The sequence below is a fragment of the Chiloscyllium plagiosum genome, chromosome 3 (genome assembly GCF_004010195.1).
Source record: "Chiloscyllium plagiosum isolate BGI_BamShark_2017 chromosome 3, ASM401019v2, whole genome shotgun sequence".
NCBI classification, from domain to species: domain Eukaryota; kingdom Metazoa; phylum Chordata; class Chondrichthyes; order Orectolobiformes; family Hemiscylliidae; genus Chiloscyllium; species Chiloscyllium plagiosum.
The window spans coordinates 95,594,032-95,616,688 of NC_057712.1; the positions used below are offsets into that span (position 1 = coordinate 95,594,032).

General features: G+C 39.2%; 1 protein-coding gene across 25 annotated transcripts in view; it reads left to right on the forward strand.

The window, feature by feature from the left end:
* The window catches only part of eya4 (EYA transcriptional coactivator and phosphatase 4), a 554,349-nt gene that overhangs the window by 127,396 nt on the left and 404,296 nt on the right, over positions 1–22,657 (forward strand). The window lies entirely within an intron of this gene.

Below are 22,657 nucleotides of genomic sequence, written 5' to 3' on the forward strand. Positions count from 1 at the left end.
TGACTGGTGGCACTTTAACTTGAGGGTTGCCACACTTCAGGCAGGTTGAGAAAGAGAGTCCTTCATGGTAAACTCTGTCAGTGCAAGGATTGAACCCATGTTGGTAGCATCACTCTCCAGTGCAAACCTGCCATTCAGCCAACTGAGTGAAACAAACCCCATATCACCCACTGCTTGAGTAGCAAATTGTTTACGAAAGAATAAATAAAATAATCAATATGACAAAATGGAGGGTAACATTAAAGGACTGAATAAAAGTTCTCCGCAAGTTAATCAATTACAAACTACGTAGTATGAAAAGAATAAAACACAATTAACATTTAAAAGGTTGGTGTGAAATGTACAGTTTATTTATGGCTTTACTGTGAAGTTGCTTATGAAACTGTTTACAATGTGGTTGTTTACAATGCAACTATTCCTAAAAAGCAACAGAAATTGCTCTTCATGTCTGATGATCATTTTACATCTGTGATTGGAATTTTATTTTTATTACATTGAAATAGCTCTACAATGTGGAAATCTGTGCAGTCTTCTGCGTGTTATGGACCAGGCAGACCCCCTCAAGAAAGTAGCCTGGACCCTAATTTTGCTGGTTGTTTTAAGCAGGTGTACAGTGGATATTCCAGGAGTGATGCAGATGGCCCAACCACTTATTTTTAAACAAAACAGAATTTACCTGCACGATTACCGAATGAAACACAAACAAAAATGCCCGTAGTGTTAGGTAAAGGGGTAAATGTAGGGGAATAGGTCTGGGTGGGTTGCTCTTCGGAGGTTCGGTGTGGACTTGTTGGGCCGAAGGGCCTGTTTCCACACTATAAGTAATCTAACCTAATCTAAAAGAATACAGAATAACTTAACCTATCCGAAAACCCAACAGATTATCCCAACTTAATGATGCTGTTCCAAATAGTTGCAACAATCCCCATAAATACTCCTTTACAAAAAAAGGAAAAATCCAACACAGGTTCTGACTGGAGAGATGCCAGAGAGAGAGAGAGAATCAACAGGGACCTGCTTCTTTGGGACCAGCAACTTCATAACTGACCGTCTGCTTTCAGTGAACAGCCAGACTGTTAGAGTCCAAACCAAACCTGAGAAAAGTTGAGCTGGGAGAACTGGCCGCTCCCCTTTCATTGTACAGGTGGTTTTTTTTCAAAAAAACTTGAAAGCGTTCTCAAGTAGTTAATCCCAGACTTTTCAGAATCACTGCTTTTATGATTTGTCTGGAAAAAAAGCCAATAGAACATAGAACATTACAGCGCAGTATAGGCCCTTTGGCTCTTGATGTTGCGCTGACCTGTGAAACCAATCTGAAGCCCATCTAACCTACACTATTCCAATTTCATCCATATATCTATCCAATTACCATTTAGATGCCCTTAAAGTTGGCAAGTCTACTACTGTAGCAGGCAGGACGTTCCACACCTTTACTACTGTCTGAGTAAAGAAACTATCTCTGATATCTATCCTGTATCTGTCACCCCTCAATTTAAAGCTATGCCCCCTCATGCTAGCCATCACCATCCGGGGAATAAAACTCTCTCAGTCCACCCTATCTAACTCACTGATTATCTTATATGTCTCAATTAAGTCACCTCTCAAACTTCTTCTCTCCAATGAAAACTGCATCTAGTTCCTCAGCCTTTCCTCATAAGACCTTCCCTCCATACCAGGCAACATCCTGGCAAATCTCCTCTAAACCCTTTCCAAAGCTTCCACATCCATCCTATAATGCGGTGACCAGAACTGTACGCATTACTCCAAGTGCGGCCGCACCAGAGTTTTGTATAGCTGCAGCATGACCTCATGGTTCTGAAACTCAATCCCTCTACTAATAAAAGCTAACACATTATATACATTCTTAACAACCCTATCAATCATAGGTGGCGACTTGAAGGGATCTATATCCATGGTCACTGAGATCTCTCTGCTCTTCTACACTACCAAGAATCTTACCATTAGCCCAGTACTCTGCATTCCTGTTGCTCCTTCCAAATTGAATCACCTCACACTTATCTGAATTAAACTCCATTTGCCACCTCTCAGCCCAGCTCGGCAGCTTATCTATGTCCTTCTTTAACCTACAACAGGCTTCTGTACTATCCACAACTCTACTGACCTTAGTGTCATCCATATATTTACTAAACCATCCTTCTATGCCCTCACTTGGTCATTTATAAAAATGACAAACAGCAGTGGACCCAAAACAGATCCTTGCAGTACACCACTAGTAACTGAACTCCAGGATGAACATTTTCCAACAACCACCACCCTATGTTTTCTTTCAGCTAGCCAATTTCTGATCCAAACCACTAAATCGCCCTCAATCCCATCCCTCTGTATGTTGTGCAGTAGCCTACCGTGGGGAACCTTATCAAATGCCTTACTGAAATCCATATGCACCACATCAGCCACTTTACCCTCATCCACTTGTTTGGTTACCTTCTCAAAGAACTGAATAAGGTTTGTGGGGCACGACATGCCCTTCACAAAACTGTGTTGACTATTCCTGATCAACTTAATCCTTTCTAGATGATTCTAAATCAAATATCTTATAACCTTTTCCAACACTTTATCCACAACCAAAGTAAGGCTCACGGTTCTATAATTTCCAGAGTTGTCTCTACTCCCTTTCTTGAACAAGGAAACAACAATTGCTATCCTCCAGTCTTCCAGCACTATTCCTGTAGACAATGACAGCATAAAGATCAAAGCCAAAGGCTCAGGAATCTCCTCCCTGGCTTCCCGGAGAATCCTTGGATAAATCCCACCTGGTCAAGGGGACTTATCTATTTTCACACTTTCCAGAATTGCTAACACCTCTTCCTTGTGAACCTCAATCCCATCTAGTTTAATAGCCTGTATCTCAGTATTCTCCTCGACAACATTGTCTTTTCCTAGTGTGAACACTGATGAAAAATATTCATTTAGCCCTTCCCCCATCTCCTCTGACTCCACACACAATTTCCTACTGCTATCTTTGATTGGCTGTAATCTTACTGTAGTCATTCTTTTATTCCTGATATACCGATAGAAAACCTTAGGGTTTTCCTTGATCCTATCCGGTAACGACTTCTCATGTCCCCTTCTGGCTCTTCTTAACTCTTTCTTTAGGTCATTCCTGGCTAACCTGTAACTCACAAGCGCCCTAGCTGAGCCTTCACATCTCATCCTAACATAAACCTTCTTCCTCTTAGTAAATCACAGCTCCTGCGCTCGACAACTTCCTCCCTGCCTGACAGGTACATACTTATTGAGGACCCGCAGTAGCTGGTCCTTGAATAATCTGCACATTTCAATTGTGCCCATCCCCTGCAGTTTCCTTCCCCATCCTGTGCATCCTAAATCTTGCCTAATTGCATCATAATTGCCTTTCTCCCAGCAGGAGCTCTTGCCCTGCGGTATATACCTATCCCTTTCCATTGCTAAAGTAAATATAACCGAATTGTGATCACTATCACCAAAGTGCACACCTACCATCAAATCTAACACCTGGCTGGGTTCATAACCCAGTACCAAATCTGATGTGGCTTCGTCTCTTGTTGGCTTGTCTACATACTGTGTCAGGAAACCATCCTGCATACATTGGACAAAAACTTACTAATCTAAAGTACTTGAACTATAGTATTCCCAGTCAATATTTGGAAAGTTAAAGACCCCATAACAACTACCCTGTCAATCTCGCTCCTATCGAGAAATTCTTTGCTATCCTTTCCTCTACATCTCTGGAACTATTTGGAGGCCTATAGAAAACTCCCAACAGGGTGACCTCTCCTTTTCTGTTTCTAACCTCAGCCCAAATTACCTCAGTAGATGAGTCCTTTCTGCCACCATAACACTGTTCTTGACTAACAGTGCCACACCCCGCTTACCATCTTCTCTGTTCTTAGTAAAACATCTAAATCCTGAAATCTGCAACAACCATTCCTGTCCCTGCTCCATGTCTCTGAAATGACCACAACATCGAAGTCGCAGGTACCAACCCATGCTGCAAGTTCACCCAGCTTATTCCGGATACTCCTGGCGTTGAAGTAGACACACTTCAAACCAACTTCCTGCTTGCCAGTGCCCTCTTGCCGCCTTGAAATCATATTTCGGATCTCGCTACTCTCAACCTCCTATAAACTAGAACTACAATTTGGGTTCCCATCCTCCTGCTGAATTAGTTTAAACCCACCTGGAGAGTGGGTTTAAACTAATTCAGCAAATTACCCCCAGGATATTGGTACGCCTCTGGTTCATGTGAAGACCATCCTGTTTATAAAGGTCCCATCTTCCCCAGAAAGAACCCCAATTATCCAGGAATCCAAAACTATTCTTCCTGCACCATCCCTGTAGCTACGTGTTCAACTCCTCTCCCTCCCTATTCCCTGCCTTGCTAGCACATGGCAATAAACCAGAGATAACAACTCTGTTTCTCCTAGTTTTAAGTTCTTCCCTACCTCCCTGAATTTCTGCCTTAAATCCCCATGCTATGCTCTTCATACCTATGCCGCTGGTGCCAATGTGGAGCACGACTTGGGGTTGCTCACTCTCCCCCACAAGGATCCCAAAAACACGATCATGAACCCTGGCATGTGGGAGGCAACACACCAACCCTGAGTCTCTCTTGTTCCCCTATCTGTTCCCCTAACTATGGAGAATCCAGTGACAGCATAACCTTGGTTAAGGAGCAACATTGATTCATGTGATCTGTTTAATATTCCTCTGGTCTGAGCAACTAATTCTCTTGTAAGAAAATTTCAACAACGATGGGAAAGAACTATACATTTTATGATTCACTGTCATTGAATTGCATCTTATCTTTCCAAAGATGTTTGAGTGACCATCTTAAATTTATGCCCTCCTGCTTTTGTTTCACAGACAAGTTAAAACAATGTGACATTATATACCATATTGTAATGTTGAGTAACTTGATGACCTCATCTAGGTTAGTACTTAATCTTCTGTGCTCTTCCATCACTCCATCAAGAACCAAAGCTTGTGTCTAGGACTGAGGAGCATCATGAAAAAAGTAATAGGCAGGTTGCTCAAGAGACAAATTCGGAAACACTTCTGAATGCAAAGGGTGCCATAAGTTTGAAATTGTTTTGCAAATGGCTCCGTAATACTAAATCAGCTTTTAAACTTACAATTGCAACTGACAGATTTCTTTAGTTAAGCAAAAAAAAAGGGATATGAGGCCCAGAAAAGTATATGGGGTTGCAAATCAAGTATGATCCAATTGAATGGCATAACAGAGTTGTTGAACTGAATTACGGAATGGTTATATCATAGAAGGAAGCCATTTGGCCATCTTGCCCATATGATCATCTGCAAAGGTGTTCTCTGGCTCTTGGCACTTTTCCAATTGGGAATATGTTTTTTCCTATCTATTCAAAGAGGAGGCAGTGGTATGGATATCACTGGACCATTAATTCAGAAGTCCAAGCTAATGTTCTGGGGACATTGATTCAAAAAACTGTTGTAAAATTTGAAATAAATAATATCTAATTAATTATCATAAAAAAACCTCTTTTGGCTCATAATGCCCTTTGGGGAAGGAAATCTGTCATCCTTTCCTGGCCTGTCCTATATGTAACTGCAGACCCACAGTGCTTGATTTTTAACTGTCCCCTGAAATTGTTTAGAAAACCACTTAACTGCTACAAAGTCTGAAGAAAGGAATGAAACTGAACTGACCAATCGTTACCGATCTTGGCACCAGAATCAACATTGGCAAACACAGCCCTGTTGACCTTGCAAAGTCCTCCTCGCTAACATCTGGAAGTTTATGGTAAAATTGGGATTGCTGCCTCTTAACTGGTCAAGCAAAACCGTGATGTAGTCAGGAAACATACCCTGCAGACAATGTCCCAGGCACCATCATCACCATTCCTCTCACTGGCATCCAGTAGATGTGGTGGTTTACAGTCTGGATGGAGATGCCCTGCCAACTCTTTGCATTGACACTGGGTCCCATAAAATCTCATGGCATCAGGAAAAACATGACAAGGAATCCTCCTGCTCATTATCACTTATCAATGAGAGAAGTGATCAAGCATAATAGGCAATGGGACAGATCAGTAGAGATGCACTGACAGACATTTAAGAGGGGTTATCTCGGAATACTCAGATTAAGTAAATTCCCACTATAAAGGATAATTTGAATGGAAGGACCCATCATCCATCTTCCTCTACCATAAGCTCAGAAATGGGTATGTTTGCAGATGATTGCACAGTGTTCAGCACAACTTATGACTCATCAGATACTGTGTCCATTTGCAGCTAGACCAGGTCAACATCTCCTTTTCTTTTCCAAGGAGAATAACTCCAGCTTCTCTGATCCATCCAACTAAATAAAGTCACTTTGATCTGAAACCAATCGTAAGTGTTTTCTGCACACTCACGTTCCAAAAGCCTGACTGACCCTGTTACCCTTCCTACTTCTCAGTTCACAATTCATCCATGTTTTGTGCCACCAGCAATTTTTACAGCTGTCTGGGTTACTCATATAGATCATGATGTTAGAATGTATTAATAAGGAGGTAACAGTTCAGAAAACATCTAATCAAGCAGAATCAAAAGACATTTGTGAAAAGCAAATTGTAGTTGACAATTTTATTAGAGTTCTTTTGACAAAATGTCAAACAAGGTGGATGAAGGGGTAACTGTAAATGTAGCGTACTTGAATTTCCAAAGGATATTTGGAAAGTCTCACATATCAAAGCCTTCTTCACAAAATAAGGTTAACCAAGCTTTTATTGACAGCATCTTCCAAGCCCACCTAGAAGGACAAGGATAGCAGATTTATAGAAGCATAATGAACTGCAAGTTCCACTCTAAGCCACACATTGTCTCGACCTAGTGTTATAGAGAGATTTTAAAGAGGAGTCTTAGTCCTGTGTTTAGCAGCACAAATCAGTCTTTAACCAGAGCTCCTTACCACACAGCCTAGAAGAGGTCACTCGAGACAGACTCTAAGACACTCCCCCTCTCCCATCAAAGCAGAAGATATTTTTACATTCCACATTACAATGGTTACATTGACCTCAGCATTTGCTGCTTCTCCTCTGACTGTTATGTCCCTCCGTAGATATTTGCTACATGCATTATACAGAGTGGGTGGTACCTTGTGATGCTGTGATTGTTTATTTTCCTAAGATCATAATGATTACGTAATGTTTGCAATTGCCCCGTACAATGCTATGTGTTTTCCAGTGAGCTTTCATGAAGTTATTTGTTTATATCCATCATTTTATGTCATTTGGTCCTTGGTATTTATATTGTTTGTTGTTCAATTGCCCCTGCTGAAGGGACGGGGGCGTCTCTCCCTATTATCTACAGCCATTTGTATAATATGTAATGGCAATTATTTAAAAAGCAGATAATTATGGAGGGATCAGAGTTTCCCTTCTACACTTCACTAAATAACAAAGGATCTCTTTCACTAAGATTTCTGTGAGGCACTTCAATTCCTTATCAGGTAGCCATGAGTTATGATTCTGACTGTGGAAACTGCTGCCTTAACTAATAATTCTCTTCACCATAAATAACTCCAATTCCCCCTTTAGCCATTTAGCCTAAGCAACAAGTTGGCCTACATCTTGTGGCACTCACCCAGGCAAAAATGCCTGTTTTCCTGACCTTTCTGCCTACTTTTCCATTTTATTTCAATTGCTCATTGTCACATCCAATTAACCATTAATGGTATGTTTGAAAATATCAGTTTTGAAGCATGTACATGTTCAATAATTGCAAGCTGATAAAGTTTATCAGCTCATGCTTGACTGATACATTTTATGCTTTGACTTAAAAGATTCTTCCTTCATTTTTACCATCTTGTGGATGTATCTTCAGTGTTTTTCCCTCTTTATCTCCAATTGTAATTTTTACCTCCTCTATACCAAAGTCAGTTTCCCGATGGATTATGTGTCAGTGCCTTATCAATGCTTATGGGGCAAAATCCAGGAACTCCATTCCTAACAGCTCTGTGGGTGTGCATGCAGACTGGAGTCAAACAAAGTCGTGTTGTCAGATTAACTGTCTTCTCCGTCTTCCTCATTGCTAGACTCTACCCCATATTCATGATGCCTCCCACTGGAGTGAAGCTTCTTTACAGGAAAATGTTCAAACTACATCATCTCCAGTCTAGAACCAGGGCCAGCTCAGCCCTGTTAGCTGTAGAACATAGACAATGCTTGCACATGCACATGCTCAGAAGCCAAGTTTTAAATCATTATTGAAGTTTTCATGGGGACATACAAAAGAATAGGCCTTAAACTAAACATCCTGAAGACAAGTGTCCATTGCCAACCTGCTCCTGCAATGGCACACCTGACTATCAAGATCCACAGTCAACCACAGGACAGCATCGACAGCCTTCCCTCTAAGTTGCACAGTTGTGCATGTGTGCAACTGTTCTGATGTTCCGCATACGATGATGAGCGCTAGCACACCAATGGCAGCATTGACTTCTGATTCCTTGACGTCATTGCCATGCGATGGTCTTGGAGGCTCACTCAGCTGATAAGAAAATTAGAGGGAACGCTGGACATGAATTAAGTCTCATAAGCAGAAGCCTCCCTTTGGTGAGAGCAGAAATCGACAAGAAACTCAACTTGGCCTCCAGTGCAGCATTGATGCCAGATATTTCAAACTCTCACCTGGTTTACAGAGCAGCAATGTATCTGGCCTTCTGTGTGCAATGGGAGACATAGATAACATACTGCAGTCACTCAAATCCCAAGAGAAATGTCACCAGCGGTGCCACCACAAAATCCTGTACATCCAATGACAGGATAGACTGCCACTATCAGAGGTTTTTGAGGTCATCATCCCTCGTGTCAAAGCACAGTTTATGGTCCATGCCTGGCACAAGATTCCCAAAACAAACTCTGTACCTCAAATGTTATCACGGCAAGCAGTTACCAGGACAGCAGAAGAAATGCTTCAAGGTCATCCTCATGCTATCCCTTAAAATAAGTTGCAACATCTCCACTGACTAGTGGGAAGCTTTTGCCCAAAGCCACCCAAACTGGAGAACAACTATCCACAAAGATGCCGACTATCTTAAAAGTTTCTGATAGACATTGGCAGAGGCCGTATGCCTTCAGGGGAAGAAGTGGGGCAAACTGCACCCCCTTCCCTGCCTCATCGAACACGACCTACCCCATCTCTGACAGGGTGTGTGTTTCCAGCACTGGACTATTTAGTCACCTCTGGAGCTACAACCCCGGAGTGGGACAAAGTCACCCCTCCTTGGTCAGGATGGACTGAAGTAGGTGTACCCATCCCCATGGAAAGCAGCAGTTCAATATCATGACTCATCACCATCTCCTCAAGGGCAACTAGGGATGGTCAATAAATACTGTCCTAGCCAGTGACACTGACATCCTGTGTTCAGATTTTAAAAGGGAGCTTAAGACTTAGGAAATAGTACATATTATCTCTCTATGCTATTTATTAGCACACATAGAGAATTAAATAACAAACATGAAGCCAAAAATAGGCAATAAGTGGATCATTTTTGGTTTGGCAACAAGTGAAATGCTATGGATCAGTGCTGGGACCTCAACAATTTACAATCTGTGTCAAAGACTTGGATGAAGAGAAATATTGTCTGCAAGCTCAGTCTGTTGCTAATTTAAAAGTAGGAAGGTGAGTTATTTGCTAAGATGATATAAGCAGTCCACAAAAGATTTAGAAAGGTTAAGAAATTGAGAAAACAAAACTCAGACGGAGTATGATGTAGGAAAATGTACACTTGTCCGCTTTGGCAGGAAGAGTAGAAAAGCAGCAGCGTATCATTTAAGTGGAGATACGTTGTAGTGCTCTATGAAGCAGAGGAATCTGAGTTTCCTTGTTCACGAGTCACAACGTATTAGAATGCACAGCAGCTGGCTAGGATGACAAGTGGAATGTTGGTGTTTATTGCAGGAGAAATTGAGGACAAATGTAGGGCAGTGTTGCTACAGTTATACAGGGCCATAGTGAGACGGCATCTAGAACATTGTTTGGCTTCCTAACTTTGAAAGGGATGTCACTGCATTAGAAGATGGTCAGCGAATATTCACTTTCCTGGTTTCTACAATAATGGGATTATTTGTGAGGAAGGTTTGAACAGGTTTGATTTCGCAGGATATATGGCATATAAATGGATCATTTTGTTCTCTCTTACATACTTATTTAGTTTCCTCTTTAAATGCACATCAGCCACTCTCTGTAACTGTGAATTCCATAATCTTACCAATCTTTGGGTCTCTTCTAATTTTCCGGTTGGCTTTTTTTGGTGACTCTAATTCTGAAGATGGTGCCTCTTCCCCACAAAAGAAAATGTTCCCTCTATATTTATCCTATCAATGTCTTTAACAATTCTGAAGACCTCTATCAGGGCCACCCTTTAGCCTTCTTTTTAACAATGGCTTCACATCATTTTTCTTCTTCCACTTTAAATATCCGGGTCCTTGACTTTGATCTTTTTCTTCTATTATTGCACTGTTGTACTCACAAAGTCACCTTCTCTGGTCTCTTTCACTACTTAGGGAGGTTGGAACAGGACCTATAGCCATTAAAGTTCAGAAGGATGAGAGGAGATTTTATTGAAATATATAAAATCCTGAGGAGCTCTGACAGGGTAGTTGCTCAGAGGATGTTTCCCCTTCAGGGGTGAGGGGAATGTTGTCAAGAATTGCTGGGTACAGTTTGAAAATGAGGATATCCCATTTAAGACTGAGAGGGTTTTATTTACTCTCAGAGGGTAATTAGACTTTACAATTCTTTTCCTAGGAGAGCAGTGGATGATGAATCATGGCATATAGTCAAGGCTCTGTTAAACTTGTAATCAAAAAGATAATCATGGGTTATGTGGGCAGCTAGGAAGGTGCTGTTGAGGTATTTTGATCAGTCCATGACAAAGAGACCCATTGTATTAGGGAGAGGAAACAATGTGGAGAGGATTGACAGTGAGGAGGGGGTTTATTATGCAGAGTCACTAGTTAGAAGGAGAATGTATAGAGAGACATCGGCAGAGTAAGGCTGGGGTTCTGAAGGGTTTTAAAAATGGACTTGTAATGAATACTGGACTCTGACAACCACTGGACCCTTCTAGTAGTGATGCAGAGCCCTCTGTCTTTGATCAGGTAGTTACTTTAGAGCTTTCCTGTATTTGCACTGTCAGTTGATATTGGGTTTCGAGGAGAAAGTGAGGGCTGTAGATGCTGGAGATCAGAGCTGAAAATGTGTTGGTGGAAAAGCGCAGCAGGTCAGGTAGCATCCAAGAAACAGGAGAATCGACGTTTCGGGCATAAGCCCTTCTTCAGGATGCGACAATATAAGCCTGTCCTGCTACAGAATCACGTGTCTCCTGTGCACAGTACCACAGCTCTTTGTATTTTAATTAGAATTGTGTAGCAAAAAGGAAAGAGCAAGAGAATGTTAATGGCACAAACTTCTGAGTCCACCTTCAGGAGTAGCACGCTATGATTCTGTTCCTGGTCCTTGTAGGATCACCTCTCCGTTCAATGCTTCAACGTTTGTTGAATGAATACTGTCACCCCTCCTCCTTCCTTTCCTTCCCTAAGCTTTTCTAAATACACTTATACCCAGGATATTTAGTACCAAGACTTGCGTTTGTTGAGAAGTCTCCACTACCAAAAATGTCAAATTCCCAAGTGGCTATCTGCAACTGTAAATCATGAACATTATTTACCACCCTCTGTGCATTTATTTGCCCATCTCTGATTGGCCTTAAAAAGGTGGTGTCATGGCACCTTCAAGAAATGTATTGTAGATCTTATTGTACTTTTCCTACTCTGGCCCCACCTAATTCCTTATAATTTCTTAACCTAGTGATACCAGTCTCTCCCACTTCTTTGTGTACCTTACTTTTCCACTCTACTCAAACTCCTGTTCATATATTCACATAAATTAGTAATTTCAGAAAATAATGATACCTCACTTTGCACTTGTGAGCAACACTGAGAAAACTGCATTAATTGCCTCTTATTAGTTGTCCGAAGAAGGAAGTGGTGAACCATCTTGAACAGTTAGAATCTGTGTAGCATTTGATAGAAAATACTAGGAATTTGACCAAGTAAAGAAATGAAAATGGATGCCCCAAACAGGGATATCACACTCAAAGTCTGACACCATCCAGAATAAACAGTCCACTTGATTGGCATGCTGTACCCCACTTTAAACATTCACACCCTCCACCATTTACCAGCAGTGAGTGCCATCTGCAAGATGCAGGGCAGCAACTCGCCAAGGCTGTTGCAGTTCACTTTTCAAACCTGCAACTTCTGCTACCTAGAAGGGCAAGAGCAGTGGATGTTTGGGAATGCCGTCACCTGCAACTTCCCTGGAGGCCACATGGCTTGGATCTGTCTCACTGTTCCTTCAGTGTTGCTCAGTCAAACTCTGGGAGCTGCCTTCCTGACAGGACTGAATGTGTAGCTATACCCAGATGAACTGCAGTGGTTCAAGAAGGTGCCATGCCACCACCTTATTAAGGCCAATCAGAGATGGGCAAATAAATGCAGGCCCGGCCAGTGATGCCCATATCCTATGGAAGAATAAACAAAAGTAAAACACCAATCAATGGGACTGCTCATGTTGAGCTTATTTGATTTTGCTGTTCCATCCATCATGTAAAATGGCAAGTATTCCAATTGCACCATGATGTAAATATAGTGGGAAATGCAAAAACTTTGAAGTGTTTGGAGATGAGCCATTCCTGGTGCATACTGAGTCCTTTTCATTCTTTTAACCAGCCTCTGTCTGTTTATCATGTTGGGATTCAATGGCATTTGCGAAAAGAAATGACTCAGTGAAACATACTTCAAGGTATAAAATCTAGAACTGTTCAAGTTTACTATTTACATTTTGTGCTTAACACACATCTTGTTGCAGAAGCTTTCTATCTGAGATCTAAGAAGAAAGCTTGCAGAGAAGATTGAACTCTGTGATGTGTATTAAATGCATGATTTGGAGATGTCAGTGTTGTACTGGGGTGGACAAAGTTAAAAATCATACAACAGCAGGTTATAGTCCAACAGGTTTATTTGGAAGTACTAGCTTTCGGAGTACTGCAACTCCACAACCACCTTATGAAGGAGCAGCACTCTGAAAGCTAGTGCTTCCAAATAAACCAGTTGGACTGTAACCTGGTGTTGTGTGACTTTTAACTTTGCATTAAGTGCAGATAGAGTTGACTTCTATTTTCCGTATTTCTGAACTTCACTGAGTCACAATCCAAAGACACAACTATGTAAGAAAAAAACACATCTAGACTTTGATCTACTTCTTCAAATGTATTAACATTTAATAATGGTAATAGTCAAAATCTGAAAAAGGGAAATTATGAAAACTCGGTGAACAAATGGAAATATGAAAACACATTAAAAGATGTGACTGTACATAGGCAATTGATGGTATTTAAAGAACTATTATATGGCTTAACAGCAACTTATCTTCAAATTGCAAAAACTCAAAAATGATGTCAACAGTGGCTGACAAAGGATGTGAAAGATTTTTAAGATTTAAAGAAAATGGTTAATAGCCAGAAATAGCAATAAATCTAAGAATTGGAAAAGAGCAAAGGAACAAGAACAACAGCAAAGGAGCACCAAGAACCTGCAAGGGCAAAAAATAAAATACTTATGCAATCTAGCAAAAATGAATAAAAGGACTCTAAAAGCTTCTACAGGTATATATAAAGGAAATGTTTGGCTAAGATGAATGTGGGCCCATTTAAAACAGAGTCAGGAGAATTTAAAATTGGGAATCGATACCTGACAGAGAAGGTAAATTCAACTTGTTTTGTGGTTGTTTTCACTGAAGAATATACGAGAATTCTTCTAGAACTAGAGAACTCATGTGACAAGGAGAATGAAGAGTTGAAGGAAATTACTCTTAGTAAGAAGATTGTACTGGAGAAATGAATGACGTTGAAAGTTGATGAGTCCCCAGGACATGATAGTCTATATCTCAGCGTGTCGAACAAGTTGACTGTGAAGATAATCAATGCAATAGTGATTCTTCTCCAAATTTCCAGATTGTGGAATGATTCCTGCAGCTTTAAAGCTTGCACTATTTTAGAAAGGAACAAGAGAAACTAACAAGGAACTACAAACCCATCAGCCCTATATTAGTTGTCGAGAAAATGCAAGAATCTGTCATAAAGAATGTGATAAATGGATTTGTAGATAAAAGTGATCTAATTAGTATAGTAAGCATTGATTTGTGAAGGAAAAATTATGTTTGGAGTTTTTGAGGATGTTATTAACAAAATTGATAAAGGGAAGTCAATGGATGTGTATATTTGTATTTCTGGAAAGCTTTTTCTAAGGTACCCTATGGGAGGTCAGCTAGCAAAATTAAAACACATGGTGTAGAGTTAATGTATTGGCGTAGATTAATAATTGACTAACAGACAGAAAACAAAGAGTAGGAATAAATGGATCATTCTCACATTAGCAGAATGTGACTAGTAAGGTACTGCAAGGATCATTCCTTGGTCCCCAGCCTTTCATGATATATATCAATAATTTGGATGTGGGGACCAAATGTAATATTTCCAAATTTGTAAATGTTACTCAGTTATGCAAGTTGTGAGCAAGACTTAAAGCATTTTCAGAATGATTTAGAGAAGCTTTGGGCTTGGGCAAGAACATGGCAGATGGAACATAATTTGGAAAAATGTGAGGTTAGCGTTGGTAGGAAGAACAGATGTGAAAAGTATTTGTAAAATTGAAAAGTGGAAATATACAAAAGGACCTAAGTGTCCTTGTCAATAAATCACTGTAAGCTAGCATGCAGGTGCAGCAAGCTATTTGGAAGGCTAATGGAATTATTGCAGGGGAACAGGAGTTACAAAGTCTTTCTTTAGTTGTATAGGGGATTAGTTAGAAAGCGCATGAAACATGTTGTGCAGTTTTAGATTCCTAATCTCAGGAAAGACATCATTGCCTTAGAGGGGGTGCAGAAAATGTGTTGCTGGAAAAGCGCAGCAGGTCACTCAGTATCCAAGGAGCAGGAGAATCGACGTTTCGGGCATGAGCCCATTCCTGAAGAAGGGCTCATGCCCGAAACATCGATTCTCCTGCTCCTTGGATGCTGCCTGACCTGCTGCGCTTTTCCAGCAACACATTTTCCGCTCTGATCTCTAGCATCTGCAGTCCTCACTTTCTCCTCCTTAGAGTGGGTGCAGCAAAGGTTCACCAGAGTTGTTCCCAGATGGCCAGAGTATCCTATGGGGCAAACTGGGCCTGTAGTCTCTGGAACATTGAAGAATGAGAGGTGATCTCATTGTAACCTACAAAATTCAAAGTGTGTTGGACAGAGTTGATGTAGGTAAAGATGTTTCCCTTATGGGGAATCTAGAACCAGGAGCACAATTTAAAAATAACAGAGTTCCCAATTTGGACCGAGATGAGAAAAAGCTAGGTTTACTCAGATTTGGTGAATCTTTGGAATTCTGTATTCCAGAGGACTGTGGGAGCTCACTCTTTGAATATATTTAAAGCATTGAACACTAAATTTTTGACTTTCAGGGGCATAAAGAGTTGTGTTTGAAATGTTTGAACAGCCTATTAAATCTAGATGGCCTACTCTTCCTTTGTCCAACATATCTCAGTTAATTGCACTTGAACAAGACATGGTATTGCTATGTTTTATTAGAATTGAAGTTTAAAAGATAGGTTTTCAACTTTACAGTGTTTCTGGCACCTCTTAGTTAAGTCAAACCTCACTATGTTTCTACATCAAAACAGCAATGCACAATCTTTAACAAACCAAATCTCCACCCACTCTCCATTTTAAGACTCTGAACATTAAAACAATCCACTGGCATTTCAGAAAAAAAAAATCCAATGCAAATTGACAATTGCTGAAATTTTCAAATGAGAATAACTCCAAAAAGTGAGATAGCTGAAGACTGAGTTTTCATTTTGCTCTAACTGATAGAACCTTAGAGAAGACCAAATAAAAAGAGGTTTTTTTAACAATTTTATTTTCTACGCTAATCTGTTTTGAGAACTATGTTTGTGGAACTTGGTGCCCATCCTTTAAACTTCAGTAAGTTGCTTTCTATGGTTATTTGTTCTTCAGCAGTGGTTATTAAGAGGAATTCACATAAAAGAGTTCAAACTGTGTAACTGGACTGTAAAGTATCACTGTGGACTTCATAAATGTCTAAATCCAAGCATGTTCAAAACTGCAGTTGTGTTTTGCCATTTAAGTGTTTTCTTCCCTCCTAAAGTCTAACTGGAGTTTTACCACAGTGTATTTCCATTAGAATGTGAGAGGTCTGCTACTCGTGTATTGAAGTTAAGTAATTCTTTGGGAAATTAAAATAGAAAAATAAATTAACTCCATTGAGAATAATTTGTCTTAAATTTGGGTTTGAAACTTTTATGTATTTTGGCAATATATAAATTTAAATTCTCCTAATTGCTAATATGTGATTTTTAAAAAATTGTGCTACTGTGGATCAGATTTTATCCAACTAGTTATATGATTAAAATGTTCATTATTGCAATTGGTGCAAAAGTACATGAAAAGTCATTTTATAGATTTGGAAAATAATAACTAAACTGTAATATTGATCATTCCATCTCTCTGATTATTATTGATATTTTTGTAAAGGCCCATATAGTAATTTCAAAAAAATGAGAACATTACTGAGTGGTTAGCTTTGTTGTTGATTTTTAATTGTGGACACAATAACTACCCAAAAAGTGAGTAAAATATTAGTAAACTTTCCTCACATACACTTTCTTATGTGCTTTCAACTGTACTGACATATTCAAATAGTTTCTTATACCACACATATGGATTGAATATAGGTTTATTTGTGGCATATGGTACTTTTTGACTCCAAGTATCACATGGCACGCACACCTGCATATCATTCATTGCAGCCTTTTAAACTGTCCTTCCTCCCTGCAGAATTTCCACCAATTATACCTGTTGCCTCAAAAGGCATTTCTAGAATATTGATGTTAGAATTTTATATTTTTTTTAAATGTTACTATTTTACTGCAACTCAAAAGAATGCAAGATTCCAACTGCACACATTTGCTAACAATCATGACATGGCTACATCACAGTATCCTCTAAGATAAATAGCCATAATATTGCCTGAGTTTAAAAAAAAGCTTCAATAGACTTGTAAATGAAATCAATGCAAAGAGAATGAACAGTGCAAATCAGATCTCAAACTTTGGACTTACGCACCCAGTATTTTTTCTATTTTTAATTTTGGTAAAGCAACAAATGCTACTGTTTTGATATTGTTTTTTGGGAAAAGCAAAATACCGTGGATGCTGGAAATCTGAAATAAATACAGAGAATAACGGGAAAAAAACTCAACAGGTCAGGCAGGATTGGTGGAGAGAGAAACAGAGATGATGCCAGACCTGCAAGTTTTTCCAGCATTCTTTGTTTTTATTACTTTTGGTGCCTGTGTTTTTGTAAGTTAATAAATTATAGTTATCCTATAGTGTTTGAGGGTGACTTAGTCCAGCAAGGTGGCAGGAAATTTGTGACCCATGAAATTTGGGATATGAAATTTGCCTATTTAAACTGGAGGGAAAAAATCAGTTAATTAACACAAACAAAAATGGGTTTAGGTTTCAACTATGTTTTACTGAATAGAGTTGTCTAATTGGCAGTTACATAAATAGACATTGCTATATATTAACAAGCTTCAAAGTGTTTTTATTTAAATTAGAATTAGAATTCCTACAGTGTGGAAATAGGCCCTTCGGCCCAACAAGTCCACACCGACCCTCCTAAAAGTAACCCACCCAAACCCTACATTTACCCCTGAGTAATACACCTAACTTACACATCCCTGAACACTATAGGAAATTTAGCATGACCAGCTCACCTGACCTGGATTGTGGGAGGAAGCCAGAGCACCTGGAGGAAACCCACACAGACACGGGGAGAATGTGCAAACTCCACACCGACAGTTGCCTGAGGCTGAGAATCAAACCTAGGTCCCGGGCTGTGTGAGGCAGCCGTGCTAACCACTGAGCCACTGTGCCACTGAGAAATCTTTCAGTGTTTCTATATCCCTACTTAATCTAAGCTTTTTTCAGCCTTTAAGTACTATTGCACCATAATTCAGTGGCTTTGGCGATGTGCTGAAGCAAAATTTTAGATTGTATATGCATCCTGTTGCAGTTAAGAGTCAATCTACTTGCAGGTCTTTCTTATCATCCTATAGTAGCTAAATTTTCAGAATAAAGTCTATTATTAAAAATATTCAAATCTTTTGAAATGGCTCATCAGAACTGATGCAGAATGTTTATATAAGATTTTTTCTCTTTTTTCCTTAATTATAAATTTATTGTTATAATTCATACAATTAACAATTTATTTCTATAGAGTGAAAATGAGCAATTTTGTTTCAAACTAAATAGTCTGCATTTTTAATAATTCCAGCTAATGGACTTGTGGGTAGGATCTTAGGATTCACATCGTGTTTTAAAATAATAGAGTAATGTATATCCTCTCCCTCACCTTGCACCTCACAAAAAAAATGGCAAAATAAAACTGGAGTAAAAGGAATTTACTCTGGGTGTACATATTGCACATGTACAAACTGAGCTATGGCATACTGACATCAAATCAGAAAGAACTAGAGCCTGAATGTGAAGTATTCAAAATTAGATTCCCTCTCTTAAAGCTGCCCTCTCTGATTATGTAAATAGTTGCATGCAGTAAAGCCTGGTTGCAGTTCACTGACAGAAATATTGATCCTGAGTTACTGCTATACACCTCACCTCTTCATCCAACCACCTCCCCTCCTTTTAAAGGTAGCACAACATAAGGTAAAGTCTTGTTTAGGAACAACACTGATTCTCATTGAGATTTGTCACTGCTCATTTTTATAACAGGATACTTCCATTATACAGCACACAGTTCTGCTTGTAGTCAGCTATTTGTTTTCCTTATGTTTTGCTTTGTCTAAAAGTTACTAAATCATTTTCTTTAAGTTTTGTTCAGTATAGAATTACTTATCTAATGTATTCATGTTTTGGAGGTGCCAGTGTTGAGCTGGGATGGACAAAGTTAAAAATCACCCAATACCAGGTTATCGTCCTGGAACGTGTGGAAATTCTAAGGTGGTTGGTCATGTCCACAACCACCAGATGAAGAGGCAGTGCTCCGAAAGCTAGTGCTTCCAAATAAACCTGTTGGACGATAACCTGGTGTTGGGTGATTTTTAACTTTATATAATGTCGTGGATTTCTAATCATACAGAGAAAATCTTATAACAAGATAGTTGCATATAATGGGCATCTAGTTGATAATTTTTGCATACTATGTCAGCTACCAAAATTTGGTTTGTACTTCATTCTACAAGCAATGAAGTATTCTTGTTTAAATATTTGTGTTATATAAGCACTAGATTGACAAACAGCTGACCGCTGCTACAGCTGAGGAGTTGTTGTCATCATGTCATCATGAACTAACCTATCCAACTTTGAAGACGCAACATGGCAATGAACTGTATTGTTAACCTTAATTGTCTGCGGTTAAATAGTGCAGGCATGAAGTGGCAGAAGGTAGGGAAAAATCTGGAAAGAAATGTGATTTATCCTTAACTGTCTTTGGAAGTAGCCAACCAAGCCATCAGTTGAGGGGCAATTATAGATGGGCAGCAAATGCTGGCCTTACTAGTGATGCCTACACCCCATTAAACAATAAAAGAATAAAAAGATGTAAGAAAAAAGTCACCATAGTCTTACCAGAGAGTCTTGAGATCAGAGGTAAGGACACTATTATTATACCACAAGAGCCCTCAAGGATGTGTGTATATTTATTTGATTATTAATTTAGGAGAAATGGTGGAGTAGTTGTAATGTTATTAGACTAAAAATCCAGAAACTTTGGGGACATGACTTCAAACCCCACCAGTGTAGCTGGTGGACTTCAAACTCAGTTAGTAAAATCTGGAATTGATGGTTTGACCATGAGACAAACATTGACTGTTGTGAAAAGAGCCATTGATTCACTAATATCCTTGCAGTCTGCTGTCCTTACTCGGACTGATTGTACTGAGTCCCAGACCCATAGTGGTACGGTTGAGTCTTCACTGTCCTACAAAATGATCCAGCAAGTCACACAATTCAAGGACCATCACAGATGAGCAACAAATGTTGGCACTGTCAGTAACACCTACACCAAGAATAAAGGAAGATAAACTCACGATAGTTTATCTGACATTTATCAATTTCTGCACCTACTAAAACTAGTAGGAAGAAAAATATTTGATAAGCATAATTACAGTAAAATTATATCCTGCATTGTAAAAGTCAGCTAGTCCATATTTTATTTCCTATACATTTTTTCATATTGGCACAGCCACAAGTTGTAAGAGATGATGTATGCTTGAAATAGAAATTTGGATTCCACTTGTTAGACCCAGGAAAGCTCTTGGGATCCAACTCCAAATGCAATTATAGAACTATTTTCTTAGTGCCTCTGCAGTCCTAGAATGATGGAAATACAAAATAAAGGATCACCAGATGGTTCACTTTAGTTTTAATTTAATCTTAGTTAATAATTGGTTTGTATTATTATTAAATAACATCACACTTGCGTCTCGCGGACTTTGAATTTCCACAGGAATTTTCCCAATTTCCTGTTTTCATTCTTAGTTGAAGAGTGGTGTGGCTTTGGTGAAGCATCAGCAATTTCCATTCATATAGCACCTTTCAAAGAATAGCTTGTCCCAATTTCACAAGGATGTTATCAAACAGAATTTGCCGAAGCTGACTCTACTTTCATTGAGGAATGCTGTTCCTTTGGATGTTTTACTAATAACCTGAAGTCACAATAAGAGATTGTGAAAAGTAATGTTATGAAACCCATTTATGAGAGTAGCTGTAAAGATGTCCCATCTATTGACAATATATCACAGTGTTGTCACAGGGGTTCGGATATGAGCAGCAGTTTACATGAAAGCCACAAAGTGGAAGTGTATCAAGTACTTATACTGTAAGTAGCACAGTAGGTGTGTATCAATAATTATAAGCTGTTAGCTCCTGCTTTTAGTCTTGTCTCAACAGGAGAATTATCAAACTCTCCATCACTTGTGCTATATATAAGCTGGGATAGCACTATTGTCTAAAGGTCTAATATTGTCTGGCTTTCTGTCACTGAATACCAAGCAAATGAAAAAAATGTGCTGAATTTCAACTTCTCTGAATATCTAACAAATTGAATTGACAGTATAATTAGGCCTAGCATATAAGAAGTAATAGCTAAGTCACATATGAGTGAATGGTAGTCATGAGTAATCCTGTACCATGTAGGCCCTGCTGCTGTACATTATCTCCAGGAGGTACATCAGAAATAGCAGCAACTGCAATCTTTCGGGAGGATGCAATAGAAGTTGATACTTTCAGCAATTCTTTGCAGAGGTTGATTTTAAAAAAGCATATATATTTCAAAATTTTAATTTTAAGGAAAAAAGTATTTAATAAAAGTTAAATGCAATTATCTAATTTTTGAACCTTCACAGAGAAGGCGAGCTTTTATTATGCTATAACGTGATCAATTTAAAGTTATTGAGGCAAGTTATCTTTGGTGAGTGGCTATATAAGTGGATGGTTTCCATTATTCTGGTAGTTAGTGCAAATATTAACACTTACTTTGTTTTCACTTACACAAATACAATCTAAGCCACTCTCACTCAATTGTAAACAGGATGTTGGTGGTAATTGAGTATATCAATTGTAAGAGTGAGTAAGCAATTCGATATTGTTATAACGCCTACACGGCTAATTGAGGAATCACTAATTAATCTCCTTGTGGAGCTTGTTGAGTATGAGTTTCCTTGGTAACAAGCAATGGCCTATCCAGCTGGAACTCATCACTTGAGTCCATTCTAAAGCAGACTCGTGGTTTGCATTGCCCTTAAAGGGCTTTGCACATAAAGTATTCAATTGGACATTTGATTTGTTGGTGGTGAACAGAGGACCAAAAACAAATCCACTATTACATGGTGATGGAGAGAAAAAAACATTTGGTTGTGTGTGATAACACTGGATATCGAAAGAGAAAAAAAATGTTAAAAAATAAAGCCGACCAAGGGTTGGGTCTGCATAGCTGTGTGTCCCAGGCTGGCACTAGCTATGTATGTCATGTGTAGTGGCTTGATTTTGCTGTTCAACAATAAATGATGTTCCTTTCCTGTTGGGTATCCTGAGTTATGACAGATAATTAGGGTGGACTGTAAACCGTGACATGTTGTTTTCAACAATGGAACAGGGGGTGAGCACATCTTCTGCTCTCTTGCTTTTTGCTAGTTATAGTTAAAGTTTAAAGTGCTGGTGGTGTAAGTGGAAAACATCTATAATCATGTGGCAAGGTGACCTTTTCATGTTAGTGATTCATGCTATACTCATTACATTGTTGCACATGGCTGAATGTGGATGCTCAGTGGCCCTCCCTTCTGTATTTTGTAAAGGACTCAGGGGATAATGGAAATGTTAGGAAGGCTTTGGTGTAGTGGTAATGTCCCTATCTCTGGGCCAGAAGTTCCAGGTTCACGTCCCACCTCAGGGCCTGATGGCCATGGAAGATGTAATGTAACGTAACCAAACAGATGGATTATGAATCTGCAAATCTGGAAATGTATTGCAACAACAGGAGA